The sequence below is a fragment of the Lissotriton helveticus genome, assembly GCF_964261635.1.
Source record: "Lissotriton helveticus chromosome 1_1 unlocalized genomic scaffold, aLisHel1.1 SUPER_1_unloc_37, whole genome shotgun sequence".
NCBI lineage: Eukaryota > Metazoa > Chordata > Amphibia > Caudata > Salamandridae > Lissotriton > Lissotriton helveticus.
The window spans coordinates 584,949-600,689 of NW_027611678.1; positions in this window are offsets into that span (position 1 = coordinate 584,949).

Here is a 15,741-nt window from a genome sequence, read left to right on the forward strand (position 1 = left end):
CACCAGAGAACGGTTGTGGCGAGCTGGTCTGATTGCCTCCCCTGAGTGCCTGAGATGTGGTAGCACGCTAGGCACGTTCTTACATACAGTATGGTCGTGTGTGCGGCTGACACGGTTCTGGACAGGTGTGTGGGACTGCCTGTCCGAGGTGCTGGGCTGGGACCTCCCCCGCTCCCCGAAACTGGGCCTCCTTCACGTAATGGAACAGGTGGGAGGGAATATTTATAAACGCCATCTACTGCTCCTGGGCCTTACGGTGGCCAAGAGAGATGTAGCTCGTGCCTGGAAAGACCCCAGGGCTCCTGTACTAGAGGTGTGGAAGAGAGGGTTGGACTTTACCATGGGACTGGAACGTCCGGTCTTTGAAGCCAGAGGTTGCCCCCGAAAACACTTTAAAATATGGAAGCGTTGGGCAGAATATAGAGGGCTCTGGCTGGAACCGCCAGTGCAACGGGACTCCGATGTAGAACATTTGCAGATTGACTCTGGGTGAAGAGGGCTATGCACTGCTTGTGACTCCAAGAACTAATACTTTGAATCGTATGAACACTGTGCCGGGGGGGGGGCTCCGGGAGGGAAGGGCCAGGGAGGGTGTGGGGGGAGGGGAGTTGGTGGGGATCCTTTCATCCCAAAATGTTGATTGCAATGCTATTATTTGTTGATTGTCTTCTTTGCTCACTGAACCCCTGATACATAGGGGACGGTGTCCTAATTGTATGCTATTTCAACGAAAAAAAAAAATGAACAAGCAGGTATCGATAAAATAGTTAAAACACTTTTAGATAGGAAAGAGACCGAAGAGTATATAACCGACATATGCAACTCCTATGTCGAAAACCACAAGGGACACTTCAGTGTACGTCTCTGTTATCACACTCTCACTGCTTACGAAGATAAGTACAAGGATGTAGGGCCCGAACGACTAATGGCTCTTTATAGGAAAGTAGCTACGGGAGATGAAAATGACTGTGATGTGGCGGAACTCTTCTCGTACACACTAGAGGTATTCCGCCATCTCCTAGAACAAGGACGGGCAGTTAAGGACAAGACATCTATAATGACAGGGCCCGCGATAGAAATACCAGATAACATGATGCCAATAAAGGAGGCTGCCCCTTATTGGGTCCCGCCTGGAGGACGAGGTAACAATAATGATATAAAACATAAGGACGCTAAAAGAAGGGTGGTCTACAATTGGGTATATCAGCCATGGGACAGACAGGACATTGTAACGTTCCGTAAATCTTTGCCGGATTTACGCAAGAATCCCACCGCATTTTACACAGAATTAGGTACCACTCTGGTATCAACCATCATGACACTCGCCGACATCGACTTATTCTTTGGGCTATGTCTGCCAGCAGATGTGTGGAAACAAATTAGGAAAATAGACCACACAGAGCTTCTCGGCCACACCTGGGAACAACTCGGTGTTCTAGACAAGCAGCGAAACCCTGATCAGAAACTGGTAAAAGCTATATTAGACCTCCCCGACAAGATAGTACAGAAAGTAAAAACTATGATCCCGGAGAAAAAGATCGACTGGTCCATTGTAAGCGCGTGCCGCCAGAAACCACAAGAGGATGTCTCGGAGTATTTCTCCAGATTCGAAACAGTGTTCTCCAATTACAGAGGACAAGACATGTCCACCGCAACCGGACACCACTTGTTTGTACAAAATTATGTTAAGGGACTGCTACGGGAAGTATCGCAGAACCTGCAGACCTGCGAAAGCAGCTGGGCAGCCTCTAAACCAGAGGCCATCCTCCAGATGGCCCAGTACTATGAACACCAGAAAAATGAAATTGATAGGGCTACAGAAAAGAAAAATAAAGGCTTGAAGGAAAGGGTAATGATAGCGCAGCTTCAAGGGGTGAATACAGGAAGGGAGCAATATAAGGGAGGATACCAGCAGAATACCCCTAGGGAGCAACCGCCCAGAAGTAGTTCATCGACGCCATATACAGGACGTCAAGATTTAGGACAGGATCAATGCGCGTTTTGTAAGGAGTACGGACACTGGAAATCCCAATGCCCGGTAGGGTCAGAGGGGCGAGGGAAATAGTAAGCGGACAGAAATGAAGAGGACGTGGGAGAGGTTACACAAATGAAGCTAGCGTGGAAAGGCCAGGAAGAGCGAACGCATTTGATCATCCCAGACAGACTCAATACCAACAGTCAGATTACGACAACACGTACGACTTTGCGTAGGACAGCCAAGGGCAAGGGAGGGATCCAGTCGAGCTCTATGTTGATCAGCAATGCCCTTATGTTACCGCAAAGGCTCTGGGCACAGAGTCGCCATTTTTGGTAGACACAGGAGCAACACGTTGCGCACTATCCAAACGACTGATTCCAAGGGCACCCTTGTCTGGCTCACATGTGACTTCAATAGGATTTGACGGTATGCCCTCCACCATCCCTTTGACCAATATTATCGACACAACATTCCTTCTCTCTTCCAACACCCCATACGCCATTATGGGTCTCGATCTGTTGAAACATTTCCGTGCAACTATCAGATGTTCACCGGATGGGGTACAGGTCATCTTATATGACAACCACCAACACCCGAGAGATAATCCTTCCCAACACATGTATCCCATTTCCGAGACAGACCCATCCCTACTGGACACTTTGCCATCACATCCGTGGGCTAGGGCTGATTCAGACGTAGGACGAATGATGATTGACGCAATACAAGTCACAATACGACAAGATGCAACTTTACCGAAAGTACCGCAGTACAAGATATCGCCAGCGGGTGAGAAAGCACTGACCGAAATCATATACTCACTGGTAGAGGAAGGGGAGGTAGAAGAGGTAGTGAGCAATGTTTGTAACAGTCCTATTTTGCCGATCATAAAGAGACAGGGTGAGGGAGATGGGAAAGCCTACCGCTTTATTATCGACCTGCGGGAGATAAACAAAATTGTAGTGCCACAGTACCCAGTAGTTTCTGACATCACCACCATCCTGACCCTAATTCCGTCCACTGCTACCACTTTCACCGTCATCGATCTCAAAAACGCCTTCTTCTCCATACCTATTCACCAAGACAGCTGCTACCTGTTCGTATTTAACCTAAGATCCGGCTCATATAGATTTTGTAGAGCACCCCAGGGGTACACAGAGAGCACAAGCATCTATAGCCAGGTGCTCAAAAGACAGTTGGGCGCTGTACAATGGCCAGACGGGTGGCGTTGATACAATATGTAGACAATATCCTTCTAGCAGCAGACACCACTCCAATAGCCTTCACGGCCACCATCCAACTACTACATTTCCTTGCAGAAAATGGTCACAAGGTTTCCCGAAAGAATTTGCAGTTCTGCAAACCACAGGTAACCTATTTAGGTCACCTCTTACCGAAAGAAGTGAGGAAACTCACACCCGACAGGATCCAGACAATACTAGACACTCCCGTCCCCAAAAATCAGAAACAAATCCACTCTTTGATAGGCCTCACCTCATTCTTTCGACAATGGTTGTCGAACTTTAGCCTCATTGTTAAACCCCTTCTCTCCCTCCTAGCCAAAGACATCCCCTCACCTCTCCCCTGGACACCCGAATGCCAGTCAGCCTTCAAAGAATTACGGGATGCCCTTTGTTCGACACCTGTTCCAGGAACCCCAGACTACTCCAAACTATTCTTTCTCTACACACATGAAAGGGAGGGATGTGCATTATCCGTCTTAACAGAGTCAATTGGTCACAAACATCGCTCTTGTGCATATTTCTCTGCCACCCTCGACCCAGTAGCTAGAGCGCTGCCAGCGTGCTTGCGCGCTGTGGCAGCTGCAGCAGTGTCCATACGCCAGAGCGAAGGAATAGTGCTCTCCAACCCAATCACTGTGTTAGTGCCTCATGCAGTCGACACACTACTCAACCAGACCAAAACCCAACACTTGACTAGCACCCGACTGACAGGAGACGAGTTGACCCTGCTGGCACCACACATCACTCTGAAGCGATGCACCACTCTCAATCCAGACACATTGCTACCCCTACCCGAAAATGACCCTAGTGTGACTCCACTGCACAATTGCGTGACACTCACTGAAAAACAACAAAGAGTAGAGTGGATCTCAGAGACACTGCCTTTTCAGAACCAGATGGGGAACTATGGGTAGACGGCTCGTGCATCAAACTCCCGGACGGCACCACCTCAGCCGCATATGCTGTCACCACAGCCCAAACCATTCTAGAAACAGCCCGCATTGCCCAACGATCCACCCAAGCAGCAGAACTCATTGCCCTCACACGAGCATGCATTTTAGCAGCTGGCACGACAGTAAACATCTACACCGACAGTCAATACGCCTTCGGGGTGGTTCACCATTTTGGGCTCCTGTGGAGAGAAAGAAGGTTCCTGACTTCACACAGCACACCCATCCTGCATGGAGATCTAGTCTCTGCCTTGACAGAAGCAGTCCTCCTCCCCAAGCAGCTAGCAGTGATTAAATTCCAAGCACATAAGAAAGTGACAGATCTCATTGGACAGGGAAATGCTCTAGCCGACGTTACTGCCCGAGCCACAGCCAAGGACGGAACCACAACACGAATGTACGTGACCAAGTCACAAGCTGAACAATGGACTGACGCTAGAACAACTGTAAGGGACATACAAATGACAGGCACACAAGACGAACTGACTGAGTGGGCACGGGTGGGACTAAAAGACGAGGAAGGCTGCTGGAGGACAAAAGACGGAAACAAATGGCTGCTACCCAATGCCTATCTGATCCCCATATTGACCATGGCACATTTACCTGCGCACATAGGATTTGCCCCCATGACCAAACTAATAACCAGAGTATTGCATAACGACAAGATAGCAGAATCGGCAAAACACCTAGTGCAACAATGCATAGTCTGCCTGCAACACAACCCAGGGAAAGGGACAGTAGTACCACGGGGAGGGTTTGGAGTCCCTGACCATCCCTTTGAAGTCCTCCAAATGGATTACATCCAACTAGAGAGATGCCATGGTCTAAAATATGTTCTAGTGATTGTGTGCGCCTTCAGTAAATGGGTGGAGGCATACCCCACCCGCAACAACACCGCCTTAGCTACTGCAAAGGTGTTACTAAAGGAGTTCTTCCCCTGATATGGCCTTTGTAGAATTTTATAGAGTGACAATGGCCCCCACTTCATAGCAGGAGTCATACAGAACATACTGAAGGGGTTGGGGGTAAAACAAAAGTTCCATGCCGTCTTCCACCCCCAGTCAGCGGGCCTGGTAGAAAGACACAACGCCACACTAAAACTGAAACTAGCAAAGATAGTCGCCACGACCGGGTTGAAATGGCCCGACGCACTCCCATTGGCATTGCTATCAATGCGTTCCACCCCAACCAAACACCGCCTGACCCCGTATGAGGTGGTCTTCGGCAGGCCTATGAACATTTGGGCGGCACCAAAACCAACCTCCATTAATGATGTCCCGGACATACTAATGTCCAATTATTTGTATTAATTGATGAACAAACTAACACGTATCCACCAACAGGTGCAGCAAGCCATACCAGACGTTTCCAGGGGCCCGGGACATGAAATCAAGTCTGGAGATTTTGTGCTGACAAGAAATTTAGAGAGGACGAAGAGTCTGGAACCAAGGTGGACGGGCCCCTGGCAAGTATTGATCACCACCCGAACTGCCCTTCGAGTGGAAGGAAAAAGAAACTGGCTGCACGCTCATCATTGTAAGAAAGTATCCCCAACACTGGCTACCCACGAAGAAGTGGACGTACTAGAACTGCTGACCAAAGATTGACCGGCCCACAGTTGCTACCCAGAAACAGAGACACTTGAACTGGCAGAGTTTCCAGACCCCACCGTACCATCCAAGAAAGGGTACAACTTGAGTTCGACAAAAGGAGGGCACTTCGACGAGCAGGCCACTAACTGAGTTAAAGGTCTCGGATCGGTAACTAAAATCTACAAATGCTACCAGAAAAAGCACTAGACAAAAGTATGTGGTCCTGCCAGTCATTGAGCCCCTTGAATATGATGGAAGAACACGGACGTCCGAAGAACAAAAGCAAAGACTCCAAAACTGCCAAATTGCACAGCACAAAGACAATCGCACTTGTAGCAGCATCTCTCACCTGTCTCTTGCTAATGGTCACAGTCTGGATCGTTGAATAGAGTGCTCATGCTTACAATGTCACCCACTATGCAACCCACCACAAAGAAAGAACACTATCTGGTGTCACTGTCACCATGTCTCCGAGAACGACGCAAAGAATTCTGGAATAATTCTTTCGTACAGCTATTGCACCAGCACAATCTTGCCGCAAATGCCACCAACTGTTGGGTCTGTAGGCTGCTACGTCATGCCACTGAACATTCCATTCCTTTCATTCCTTTCATCCCTTCACCCTTTTCTGTTCATGGATCCTGCCTCGCCTGGTAAATGCTCCTACAAGAGAGTTACAAAGACAATGCCACATCCGATGGGACAATCAAACAATTCTAAGAGTTCCGGCTGAACAAAACAGGAAGAACGACCGCTCCCTTTTGCCCTCACACCTCCAATGCAACCTTCTCAATGAACATCCCCTCCAAAGAGCGAGTAGAAATGCAAGTGTTCAACAACCCAGCCAGACCTACCTTTTCCTATCTGAAGAAAAGAACTGCAGCAACTCTGACAGTGGCCCTATCGGTGGTAAACGTCTCTGGCCTTGTCTGGATTGAAGGCCACGGGACAAAGATCATGGGTCACAGACCATGTCAAATAACAAGAACTCTGAACACTGCCGAGCCCCCTACATTTGTTGCATCACCCAACAGTACTTCATCTGTGGTACCAAAGCCTACACCTGGTTCCCAAAAGGCTGGGGGGGCACATGCTACATCGCCTTTGTTCTGCCTCCAACCTACACAGCACCTGCAGAACACCACCGAGAAAGGCGTTCCAAAGACACAGACCAAGCGGACTCTGCCGCATCACAATTCCTCGATGCAGCAAAAGGACTCGTACCACTCTGGGGTCCGATGGCAACCAGCCGAGCCATCAGGCACCTATCTCAAGCAGTTGAAACAGCCTTAAACATCACAGCTGGCATCTTTACCAACAACACTAACACAAAGTCCTGCGCACTCAAACAACATATATACAACAATGTGATAATACACAAAATCAGAAAGAAATCTGTCCAAAGTCGGTTCTTGGAGTTTCATGTGTATCCCCTTTTATTTGGTCAACAGATCATTGATAATTCACAGCCAGCCGACACGTGTTTCGTTGTAGGACTGTACACACACAGTTACTACAACTCTTCAGGGCTGGAAAAAATATAAAATGGATGACCTAAGTGACAAGCCTGCTTAAAAAGTTCAAGCGATAGATTTACAAAATGTATACCCAGAAGTGACATTTCTTATTCAGAAACACCTCATCGTGAGGAACCCATAAATGACTTAAGTTCAATGGTCTACTGAGAGTTTGTGAGTGACCAAATCATACTTATATTTCCAAAAAAGGTTGATTACATATATGCGTAGTGTTAGAGAGTGAAAATTGACACCCGTGTCAAATTTAAACACATTAGATGATTGTACATAAAAAACATTATTTTTTTTCTCTTCATAATTGTTTCAATACACATTATAACTCAAGGTATTAAAAGTGTGACACAAAACCGCAGGCAGTTCCCATGAACGTGACAATGCGTAACAGATTATAAGCTACCTCAATGGCTGAATCCTCAGTAGTTAGGCTAATCATATATGACAGGTAGAGAAAAAGGAAGAAAAATGGAAATGTCATGGTATTAGTAATCCATTATTTGATTTTATTGCGGGCTATTAGGGGTTTTACCGCTCTGTCGTTTGTAATCCTCCAAATAGGATGGGTAGAACCAAATTCGGAAATTCGAGACCATACGCGGACTAGTTAGTTGTTGGTCACGCTTACGGACATTAACTCATTGATATTCTCACATGGTGTTCGCCACATTATGGGGTAGACTTATGGACTTACTTAAAGACAGTTAGACTAATTGGGCATTACACCTTATCGGTTCAGCGGTCTAGACTTTGGACATGCGACCGGTCATTCATTTTATATTTTTTCCAGCCCTGAAGAGTTTTTGAAATCTCCTTACTCTTCCGAACATGGACATTGCGAGCGAGTGACAGTGATTAGAACTATTCCCTAGGCTATCATACAACGGGAACTGCGTCTGTCATCGGTTCCAATTATAAGACTCGCTTGCAGTATATTCGGAATATTACCTTAGAAACTTATTGGCCCTCTATCAAGTGGCCTGCCGTTATTTTCAGATTTCAAATAACGGACAAACTTACAGGGAATTCCCTTTTTATTACATAGCCCTGCCGAAGTTCCTTGAGAACGAAACGCGTTGGCTGAGGAGTTTGTTTTAATTGGAAATTCAATAAAGGAATTATTTAAAACGAATTGGACTTTGTGGATACTCTTCTCTGGTGCACCGTCCATTTGTACAGGAGCCCTGAAGAGTTGTAGTAACTGTGTGTGTACAGTCCTACAACGAAACACGTGTCGGCTGGCTGTGAATTATCAATGATCTGATGACCAAATAAAAGGGAATACACATGAAACTCCAAGAACCGACTTTGGACAGATTTCTTTCCGATTTTGTGTATTATCACATTGTTGTATATTCATTGTTTGAGTGCGCAGGACTTTGTGTTCATGTTATAGGTGTAATCTGTTTCATACTTAAATTGAGGGGTTCTGTGGGTTTCCCCTCCCTGCTGGCACCATTACTTATAAATCTATTACGTTAATATTGCTTGAGCGCCCATATATCCCGTATACTCAAAGCCCTTTTTTCTGGTGTACTTACCAACAACACTGCTGAGCATCAGGCGGTCCGCCTGGTGGCTTTACAGAACCGCATTGTTCTAGATGTGGTACTAGCGGACCGTGGAGGAGCATGCCGCATCATCGGTGCCAGTTGCTGTACTTATGTCCCTGACAACTCACCTTCTGTTTTCAAAGCAATTGAACATCTCCACAGGCTGGTGTCAGAAATCCATCAGGAATCAGAGACTTGGACATTTAGAAGCTGGTTTTGGGGCACTTTGAAAGAATGGGGCTGGAAAATAATAATGAAAATAATAATGATCCTCTTGGTTCCAATATTAGCAATATGTGGCTGTTGTTTGGGGATACATTGAATACCACTTTTGTGTTCTCTTTGTCTAAACTGTTTGCACCCTAAGACTATGGACACTAAACTCACGAAGATGAGAGTAATGAACGATAAAGAGATACAGGACATTGAAATATACTAGCAAGCTGGCTAAGTTGTGTTCAAAGGGAGGACTGTAGAAAGTAAAATGACAAACATGAACATTGCCTGTGCCATCTTGTTTAGCGAGGGCCTTTACGTGCGCGTAAGCTGGAACCATTTTAGACATCATTCGTACTCTGCTGGTGACCTATGTGTCACTACGACCTCGCTATCATCCCCCAGTGCTCTGACCAAGCTTGAACAAATGTACTGGGGTTGGAAAACCTTGTCATCATGACAAAGCCCCAGAGTCACTTCCCGCACCAAACCCGTTTGTCCTTTCATCCTCCATGCTCGGGCAATCCCTTTTGATAACCTCTTTCACCGCACCTGGCTACTCAATCCAATCCCAGGCACTAACCGACCCCTGCGGACATGATTTATTACCCACACATGGCAGGGCTTGTTTCAGTGACAAAGGGGCCTGTTTTAATCAATGACATGAACCCTTAGATCTGAACGATCCCACGTGTTTTTAGATCCTGTCGGAATGTCCAGCTGCAAGATAACGAACATCTGTTAGATCTGGGTGGGGGGACGATTGCTGCTGGGTTTGTGTGAGAACCTGACTGAGGCGGGGATTCCAAGGATGTTTTACCATGCTAATAAACTGGTGCAATGTGTATAAAAGACCGAACCACGGAGATACAGTTAGAGCACCTCCCGACGACATCCCGGTGTCTGGGTTGATGTGTTCTCCTCTGGAGTAATAAACTTGTTTCTTGCCTTCCAGTTGCCAGCGCCGCCTCGTTATTTTGATAAATATCTATAAGGTGAATAAAAGGTGTTTTACGCCGGGCAGCATCGGTGGTCTCAGAAGATTTGCTGTTTTTCACAATTGGCGGAGGTCAAGTCCAAGGATGAAAAATGCCTTGCCCCCTCAAGAGAAGCCAGCATTTTAGTTATGTTGGGTAAAGGGTAATGATCAACAAAAACTGCTTTGTTGAGCTCCCGCGAACCGACACGAGCCTGGCTTCCCCAGTGACTTGCGGGCCATAACAACAGGAGAGACCCACTCCGTTGCTTCAACTTCTTGAATGATGCACTTGGCTAAGAGATTGTCTAATTGAACTTTCATGCTCTCCCTTACTAACAGAGGTGCATTCCTAACCTTAGCTGTTTTTGGAACAGCATTAGATTGGACCTTTATCCGATGTACATAGTTTTTGAGACACACCCAGCTCACCAGCAAAGACCTCAGGGAATTCCTTGATCCAGTCTCGATTAGCATTACTAACAACCCCAACTGGTGGTAATTCTTTTATGCAGACATATCTCATTGTGATCAAGGCAGATATCGAGATCAGGCTGATGGAACCAACTTATGAGCGAGTCCTGCTTCATCGAGACATAGATTGTACCAGGGATGACCCTCCCTTTAAAGTCAATCATGCCCCAGAAATAACCCAGCAACTCAATAGTCACCCCACCTTAACCTATTGGTCTAATGTCTGGCTTCAACAGGGTGACTTTGCCCAGCAAATTACGCTCATAAAATGTTTTTGGGACTAGCGTTATCTTGGCCCCAGAGTCGAAGAGAATGCTCACTGGACCATCATTTATCAAAACTAGCTCCTGAGGGCCATCACTAGCATTCCCCGTGACTGGGAGAACATTGATTCCTTCCAAATCTCCTTCATAAAGATCAACTTCCATGACTTTTTTATGCTCGTTGCCCATTCTGCAGCTCTTTGAGACGTGACTTTTCTATCACAAGGTTTGCACATGGCCTTCCAGCCTGGACGGTCTTTAAAGTTGGCCATATGGCCAGGGTTGCCACACCTGAAGTACTTCACCTGAAATTTTTTTGTGTTAAAGGGTTTTGAAGTGGTGCTCGATTTGGGTTCAACAAATCTATCCACCAGCACCTTGACATCAATGTTCTCCTTTTTTCACCTGAACTGTCTTTGCGTATAATATCAACACACGCTCTTGAATGCTAGTGACTTTTGGCTATGGTCAGCACTTCTTGAAGCAATGGCTTTTCTTTTTGCCACAGGGCGTGACTCGTTTTGTCGAAGGCGCATCCCAACATGAACTGATATCTTAACTGCTCCTCTAAGCTGCACCAAAATTGCACATGGAAGCCAATTTGCGCAAGGTAGTCATGTACTGTAAAACCGACTCATCCTGCCTTTGCATTCTTCTCCCGAAGTGATATCGTTCAAGGACAGTACTCACTTTGGGAAAATGGTGGAAGTCCAACTTTTTGAAGCAGATCTCGTATTCATTAAGAATGGCAGAGTCACTATCAGAGAGTTCAGGAAGGTGTTCAAAGAATTCTTGTCCCTCAGAGCCCAAACAATGCATTAACCATGAGGTTTTCCTCTCTGCGCTTAAGGAAGTGCCACAGACACGAGCATAAAGTGTGAAAATCTTCTTTCACTTCAGCCACGAGAGAGAAGGCACTCCTGGAGATGTCAACAAGAAGGGAGGGGCAGTGACATTATGTATGATGTACGTACTATGGTTGTTTTTTAAAATTCTTTTTATTTTCAAAATAAAGAAAGATCATAATCACCACAGCACAAGCACGTATTAGCATATTATCATTAGCAATAGTACATTTCCAGGAAGACACATGGATTAAATAGTTTGACGTTTCAATAAGCATCATGAAAGTAGGTCCAGTTCATACATTCTTCTATACATTAATCAATTAACTGGTCAACAGTCCTGATCATGGGGGGTTCACAGATGTTGCCTCTGTACTCATTTCATTTAGCCCATACAGCAACCCATTTCCTCGGACAGCCTCTAGGCACGTATACCGTCTTTTCCTGCACCATATTCCAGTCCATATCTTTCTGCCAGGCCCCCAGTGTTGGTGGTGTGGCCGCACCCCATAGTCTTGCGATGTTTCTTTTTGCTATTGCCAGACCCAGGGTGGCCCATATTTTGCCCTTTGCAGGGAGGTCAGATGGTTCCCAGATGTTAAGGAGGCACCTCTTCGCTTCAGGCTGCAATTCCACCCCCTCACATCTCTCATACAATCAAGCACCTGTGCCCAGTAAACTTGCACCTCCCGGCATTCCCACAATATGTGTAGAAAGGTTCCCACCACCCCACACCGTCTTCGGCAGAGTCCGTCATCGCTGCGGCCCATCAGGACCAGCCGGGTACCAGAAATATACACTCTGTGTAGGATTTTTAATTGAATGAGTCGCAACTTGGCTGGTATTGCTATATCTTTTGGGGACGCTAGCGCCTCGCGCCATTCTTCGTCGTCAATTTCCAGTTCGTCTGCCTCCCACTTCTCTTTAAGGGTACACAGTGGGTCAGGGGTATGGTTAATGAGTTTTTTGTATGTGAGCGATATGGCCTTTTCCGGTAGGTGGCCATCTAGCAGTCTGTCCTCTAGTGGCGAGGACTCTGGGAGCTGCGTCCCAGGAGGAATATTGGCCTGTAGTGCATGTCGGACTTGCATGTATTGGAAGTGTTCTGTCTGAGCCAGATCATATGTGCGTTGAATGTTGTCAAATGTGAGCACTCCCGCGGGGCCCCATAAGTCCTTGACCCGAGAAATGCCTATTAAGTCCCAGTTCCTAAAGCCCTTCGTGCGGCTAAGGGTGCCTAGCCTCTCAGAGGCCCACAGTGGTGTTGCCTGGGTAAGTTTACCCACCCAGCCCAGTTTCTTCTGAACTATGTGCCACAGCTGGACAGAGTGTTTGGTCGGCCCCGTCAATCGGTACCTTCCCTGTCTGGAGTAAAGAGCCACCTCGAAGTTCACCCCTGGAAGGAGCCATTTGTCCATCTCGTACCCAGGGTCATTACCTGCACAGTATGTCCCCTGATTGATGGCCGATAGATGCGCTGCCCAGTAATATTTTCTGATGTCAGGTAATGCTATCCCCCCATCAAACCAGCCCAGAGTTAGCTTCTGGAGAGAGATGCGGGGCGTACCCGCCCAGAGAAGGTCTCTTTGGGTTGCCTCAAAGCAGCAAAGTATTTATTCGGGACTAGGTCCGGGTGATTCTGGAGGACATAAAGGAATCTTGGCAGCGCCATCATTTTAAATAGGGCGGCCCGGCCTAGTAGCGATAGTGGGAGGTTCTTCCAGACCGATACGTCTCTTTGGAGCTGCCGCAGGGGAGGCAAAAGGTTTCGCTCGTACTGTGCAGCACGGTCTTTTGATATGTAAATGCCTAGGTATGTGAACACGTCGCTGGCTATTTGGATTGGGCAATCGGCAGGTGTCTGCGGGGGGGGAGGGGTCCACGCAAAACATAAATGAGAGATTTCCCCCAGTTAATAGTGTAACCAGAGTACTCCCCAAACCTCTGGAAAATGTCTAGTGCTGGCGCTAGGGACTCTTGTGGCTTCGTGAGGTACAGGAGGATGTTGTCCGCGTAAAGCAAGATCCTATCCTCCTAGCCGTCTGCCCATCGTATCCCCTGCAGTGAGGGGGTCTGCCTCACCCACGCTGCCAATGGTTCAAGGGCCTAAGCAAATAGCAGGGGTGAGAGGGGGCATCCCTGTCGTGCCCCCTCCCTAAACTGAAGGCCTCTGAAAGTTTGTTGTTGACCTACGACCTGAGCTAACGGATCTGCATAAAGGAGCTGTACCCAGCTAATGAAGCTAGGGCCGAACCCCAACTTTCGAAGTACTGTCATCATGTACGGCCACTCTAGGGTATCGAAATCCATGGCCGCATCTAATGACACCACCACTGCCTCTCTGCGTAGCCGGTGGCAGCAGCCCAGCACCCCATGGGGGTGTCGTCGATTCAACGCTGTATTGCAGTGAGGCATAAAGCCAGATTGGTCTGGGTGCACCAGTGTATGGAGGACCAGTCTGATCCTGTTGCCCAAAACCTTGGCCAGGAGTTTTGGTTTCAGGTTGAGCAATGATATCGACCTATAGGAGGCACAGAACTTTTTAGGCTTCCCCACCTTGGGGATTGCCAGGATTGTGGCTATCCGCTGGTCATGGGGCAGACTACCGAGCTCCCTACTTTCCTCGAACATCCGCTTGAGGTGCTCACCCAGGCCGTTTGGTTTGAGCTTATAGAGCTCCACAGGTAGCCCATTGGGCCCTAGGGCCTTCCCAGGACGAAGTTCATTGATGGCCTTCACTATTTCTTCCACCACCAGGGGTGCTTCTAGAGTCTCTTTTTCGTCCTCGGAGAGGGATGGGAGGCCAATGTCCTCCAAGAAGGTCGCCGAATCGCTTTCCGTCTTTGCGGATCTCCGAGCGTAAACTTGTTGATAGTATGACGCTGACTCCCTGACTATATCTTGTGGGTCCGTTAAAACCGTTCCCGTAGCCATCTGCAACTCAGCGACCACCTTCTGAGCCTGTTGCTTCCTATCCAACCACGCTATATGTTTGCCCGCCTTATCACCTTGATCATAGAGCCTCCCTTCTCTGTCCCTCGCCAATGTCCTGGCTGCGTCTGTAGCAAGGTCCCTGTACTCTGTGGCCTTCAATTGGAGCCGGTGTATCGTGTCTAGGCTCCCAGTGCATTGCGCAGTGTCCTCAAAGGTATGCAACTCAGACTCCAGAGTCTGCAGTTGTGTCTCATGTTCCTTGTGGCGTCCCGCTATTGCTGAGAGTGCTTCTCCCCTTACCACCATCTTGAAGGCCTCCCATAGGGCCACCCCCGAGTCCACAGACCCCGAGTTTTCATCAAAGTAGCGATCGATCACCTGGGTAACGTTCTTCTGTATAGCTTCACCCTTCAAATGCCACACTGCAATGGGAGCGACACAGCTAACCTGCTGGTCGCCTAGCGTAAGATGCACCCAGAGAGGGGAGTGATCCGAGATGCCCCTTGCCAGGTGGGTGACTTCATGTATCGTCATGTCCTGGTGCATTGGTGCCAGGAGGTAATCTACGCGCGAAAAAGTGTGGTGTGGACCTGACAGGAAAGTGTACTGTTTTTGTGTCGGGTGCAGGAGGCTCCATAGATTGACCAGTCCGAACGCCTCCAGGAGATTGGGGAGCCACTGCTGCCGCTAGTGTGTATCCCCATCTCTTTTGTGCCTGGCATGTGTTCCCCCTCAGGTGCATCTCCTGCATTAAGACTACGTCTGGCAAGTGTTTCTTCACAAACTGCAGCACGATACACCGTTTGAGTTTGTCCCCCATACCATTGACGTTCCAGCTAATTAGTTTAAGACTCCTATCCCACTTCATAGCCATGGACCCTGTAGCTAACTAGTGCTCTCCTGTGTGTCCTATGTTGCTGTTTCAGAATATGTGCCCTGCCGTGGTGTGCTGCTAACAACCTCGCCCCTCCCGCTCCAATGTGCAACCGTCCCTGTCTCTCCCCCCTCACTATCGTCCCTCCCCCCCAACAAATGCACCCCCCCAACCCTGCTTCCCTGCTCAATAGGTCCCGAACTACCCACGTCCCCAATTAGCAGAGCGCCTTTCGCCCGTTACCCAACCTGGAATCGGGTGAATAATAAAACAGAAAAACAACCCCCTTTTCCCAACAGATGAACCTTGTGCA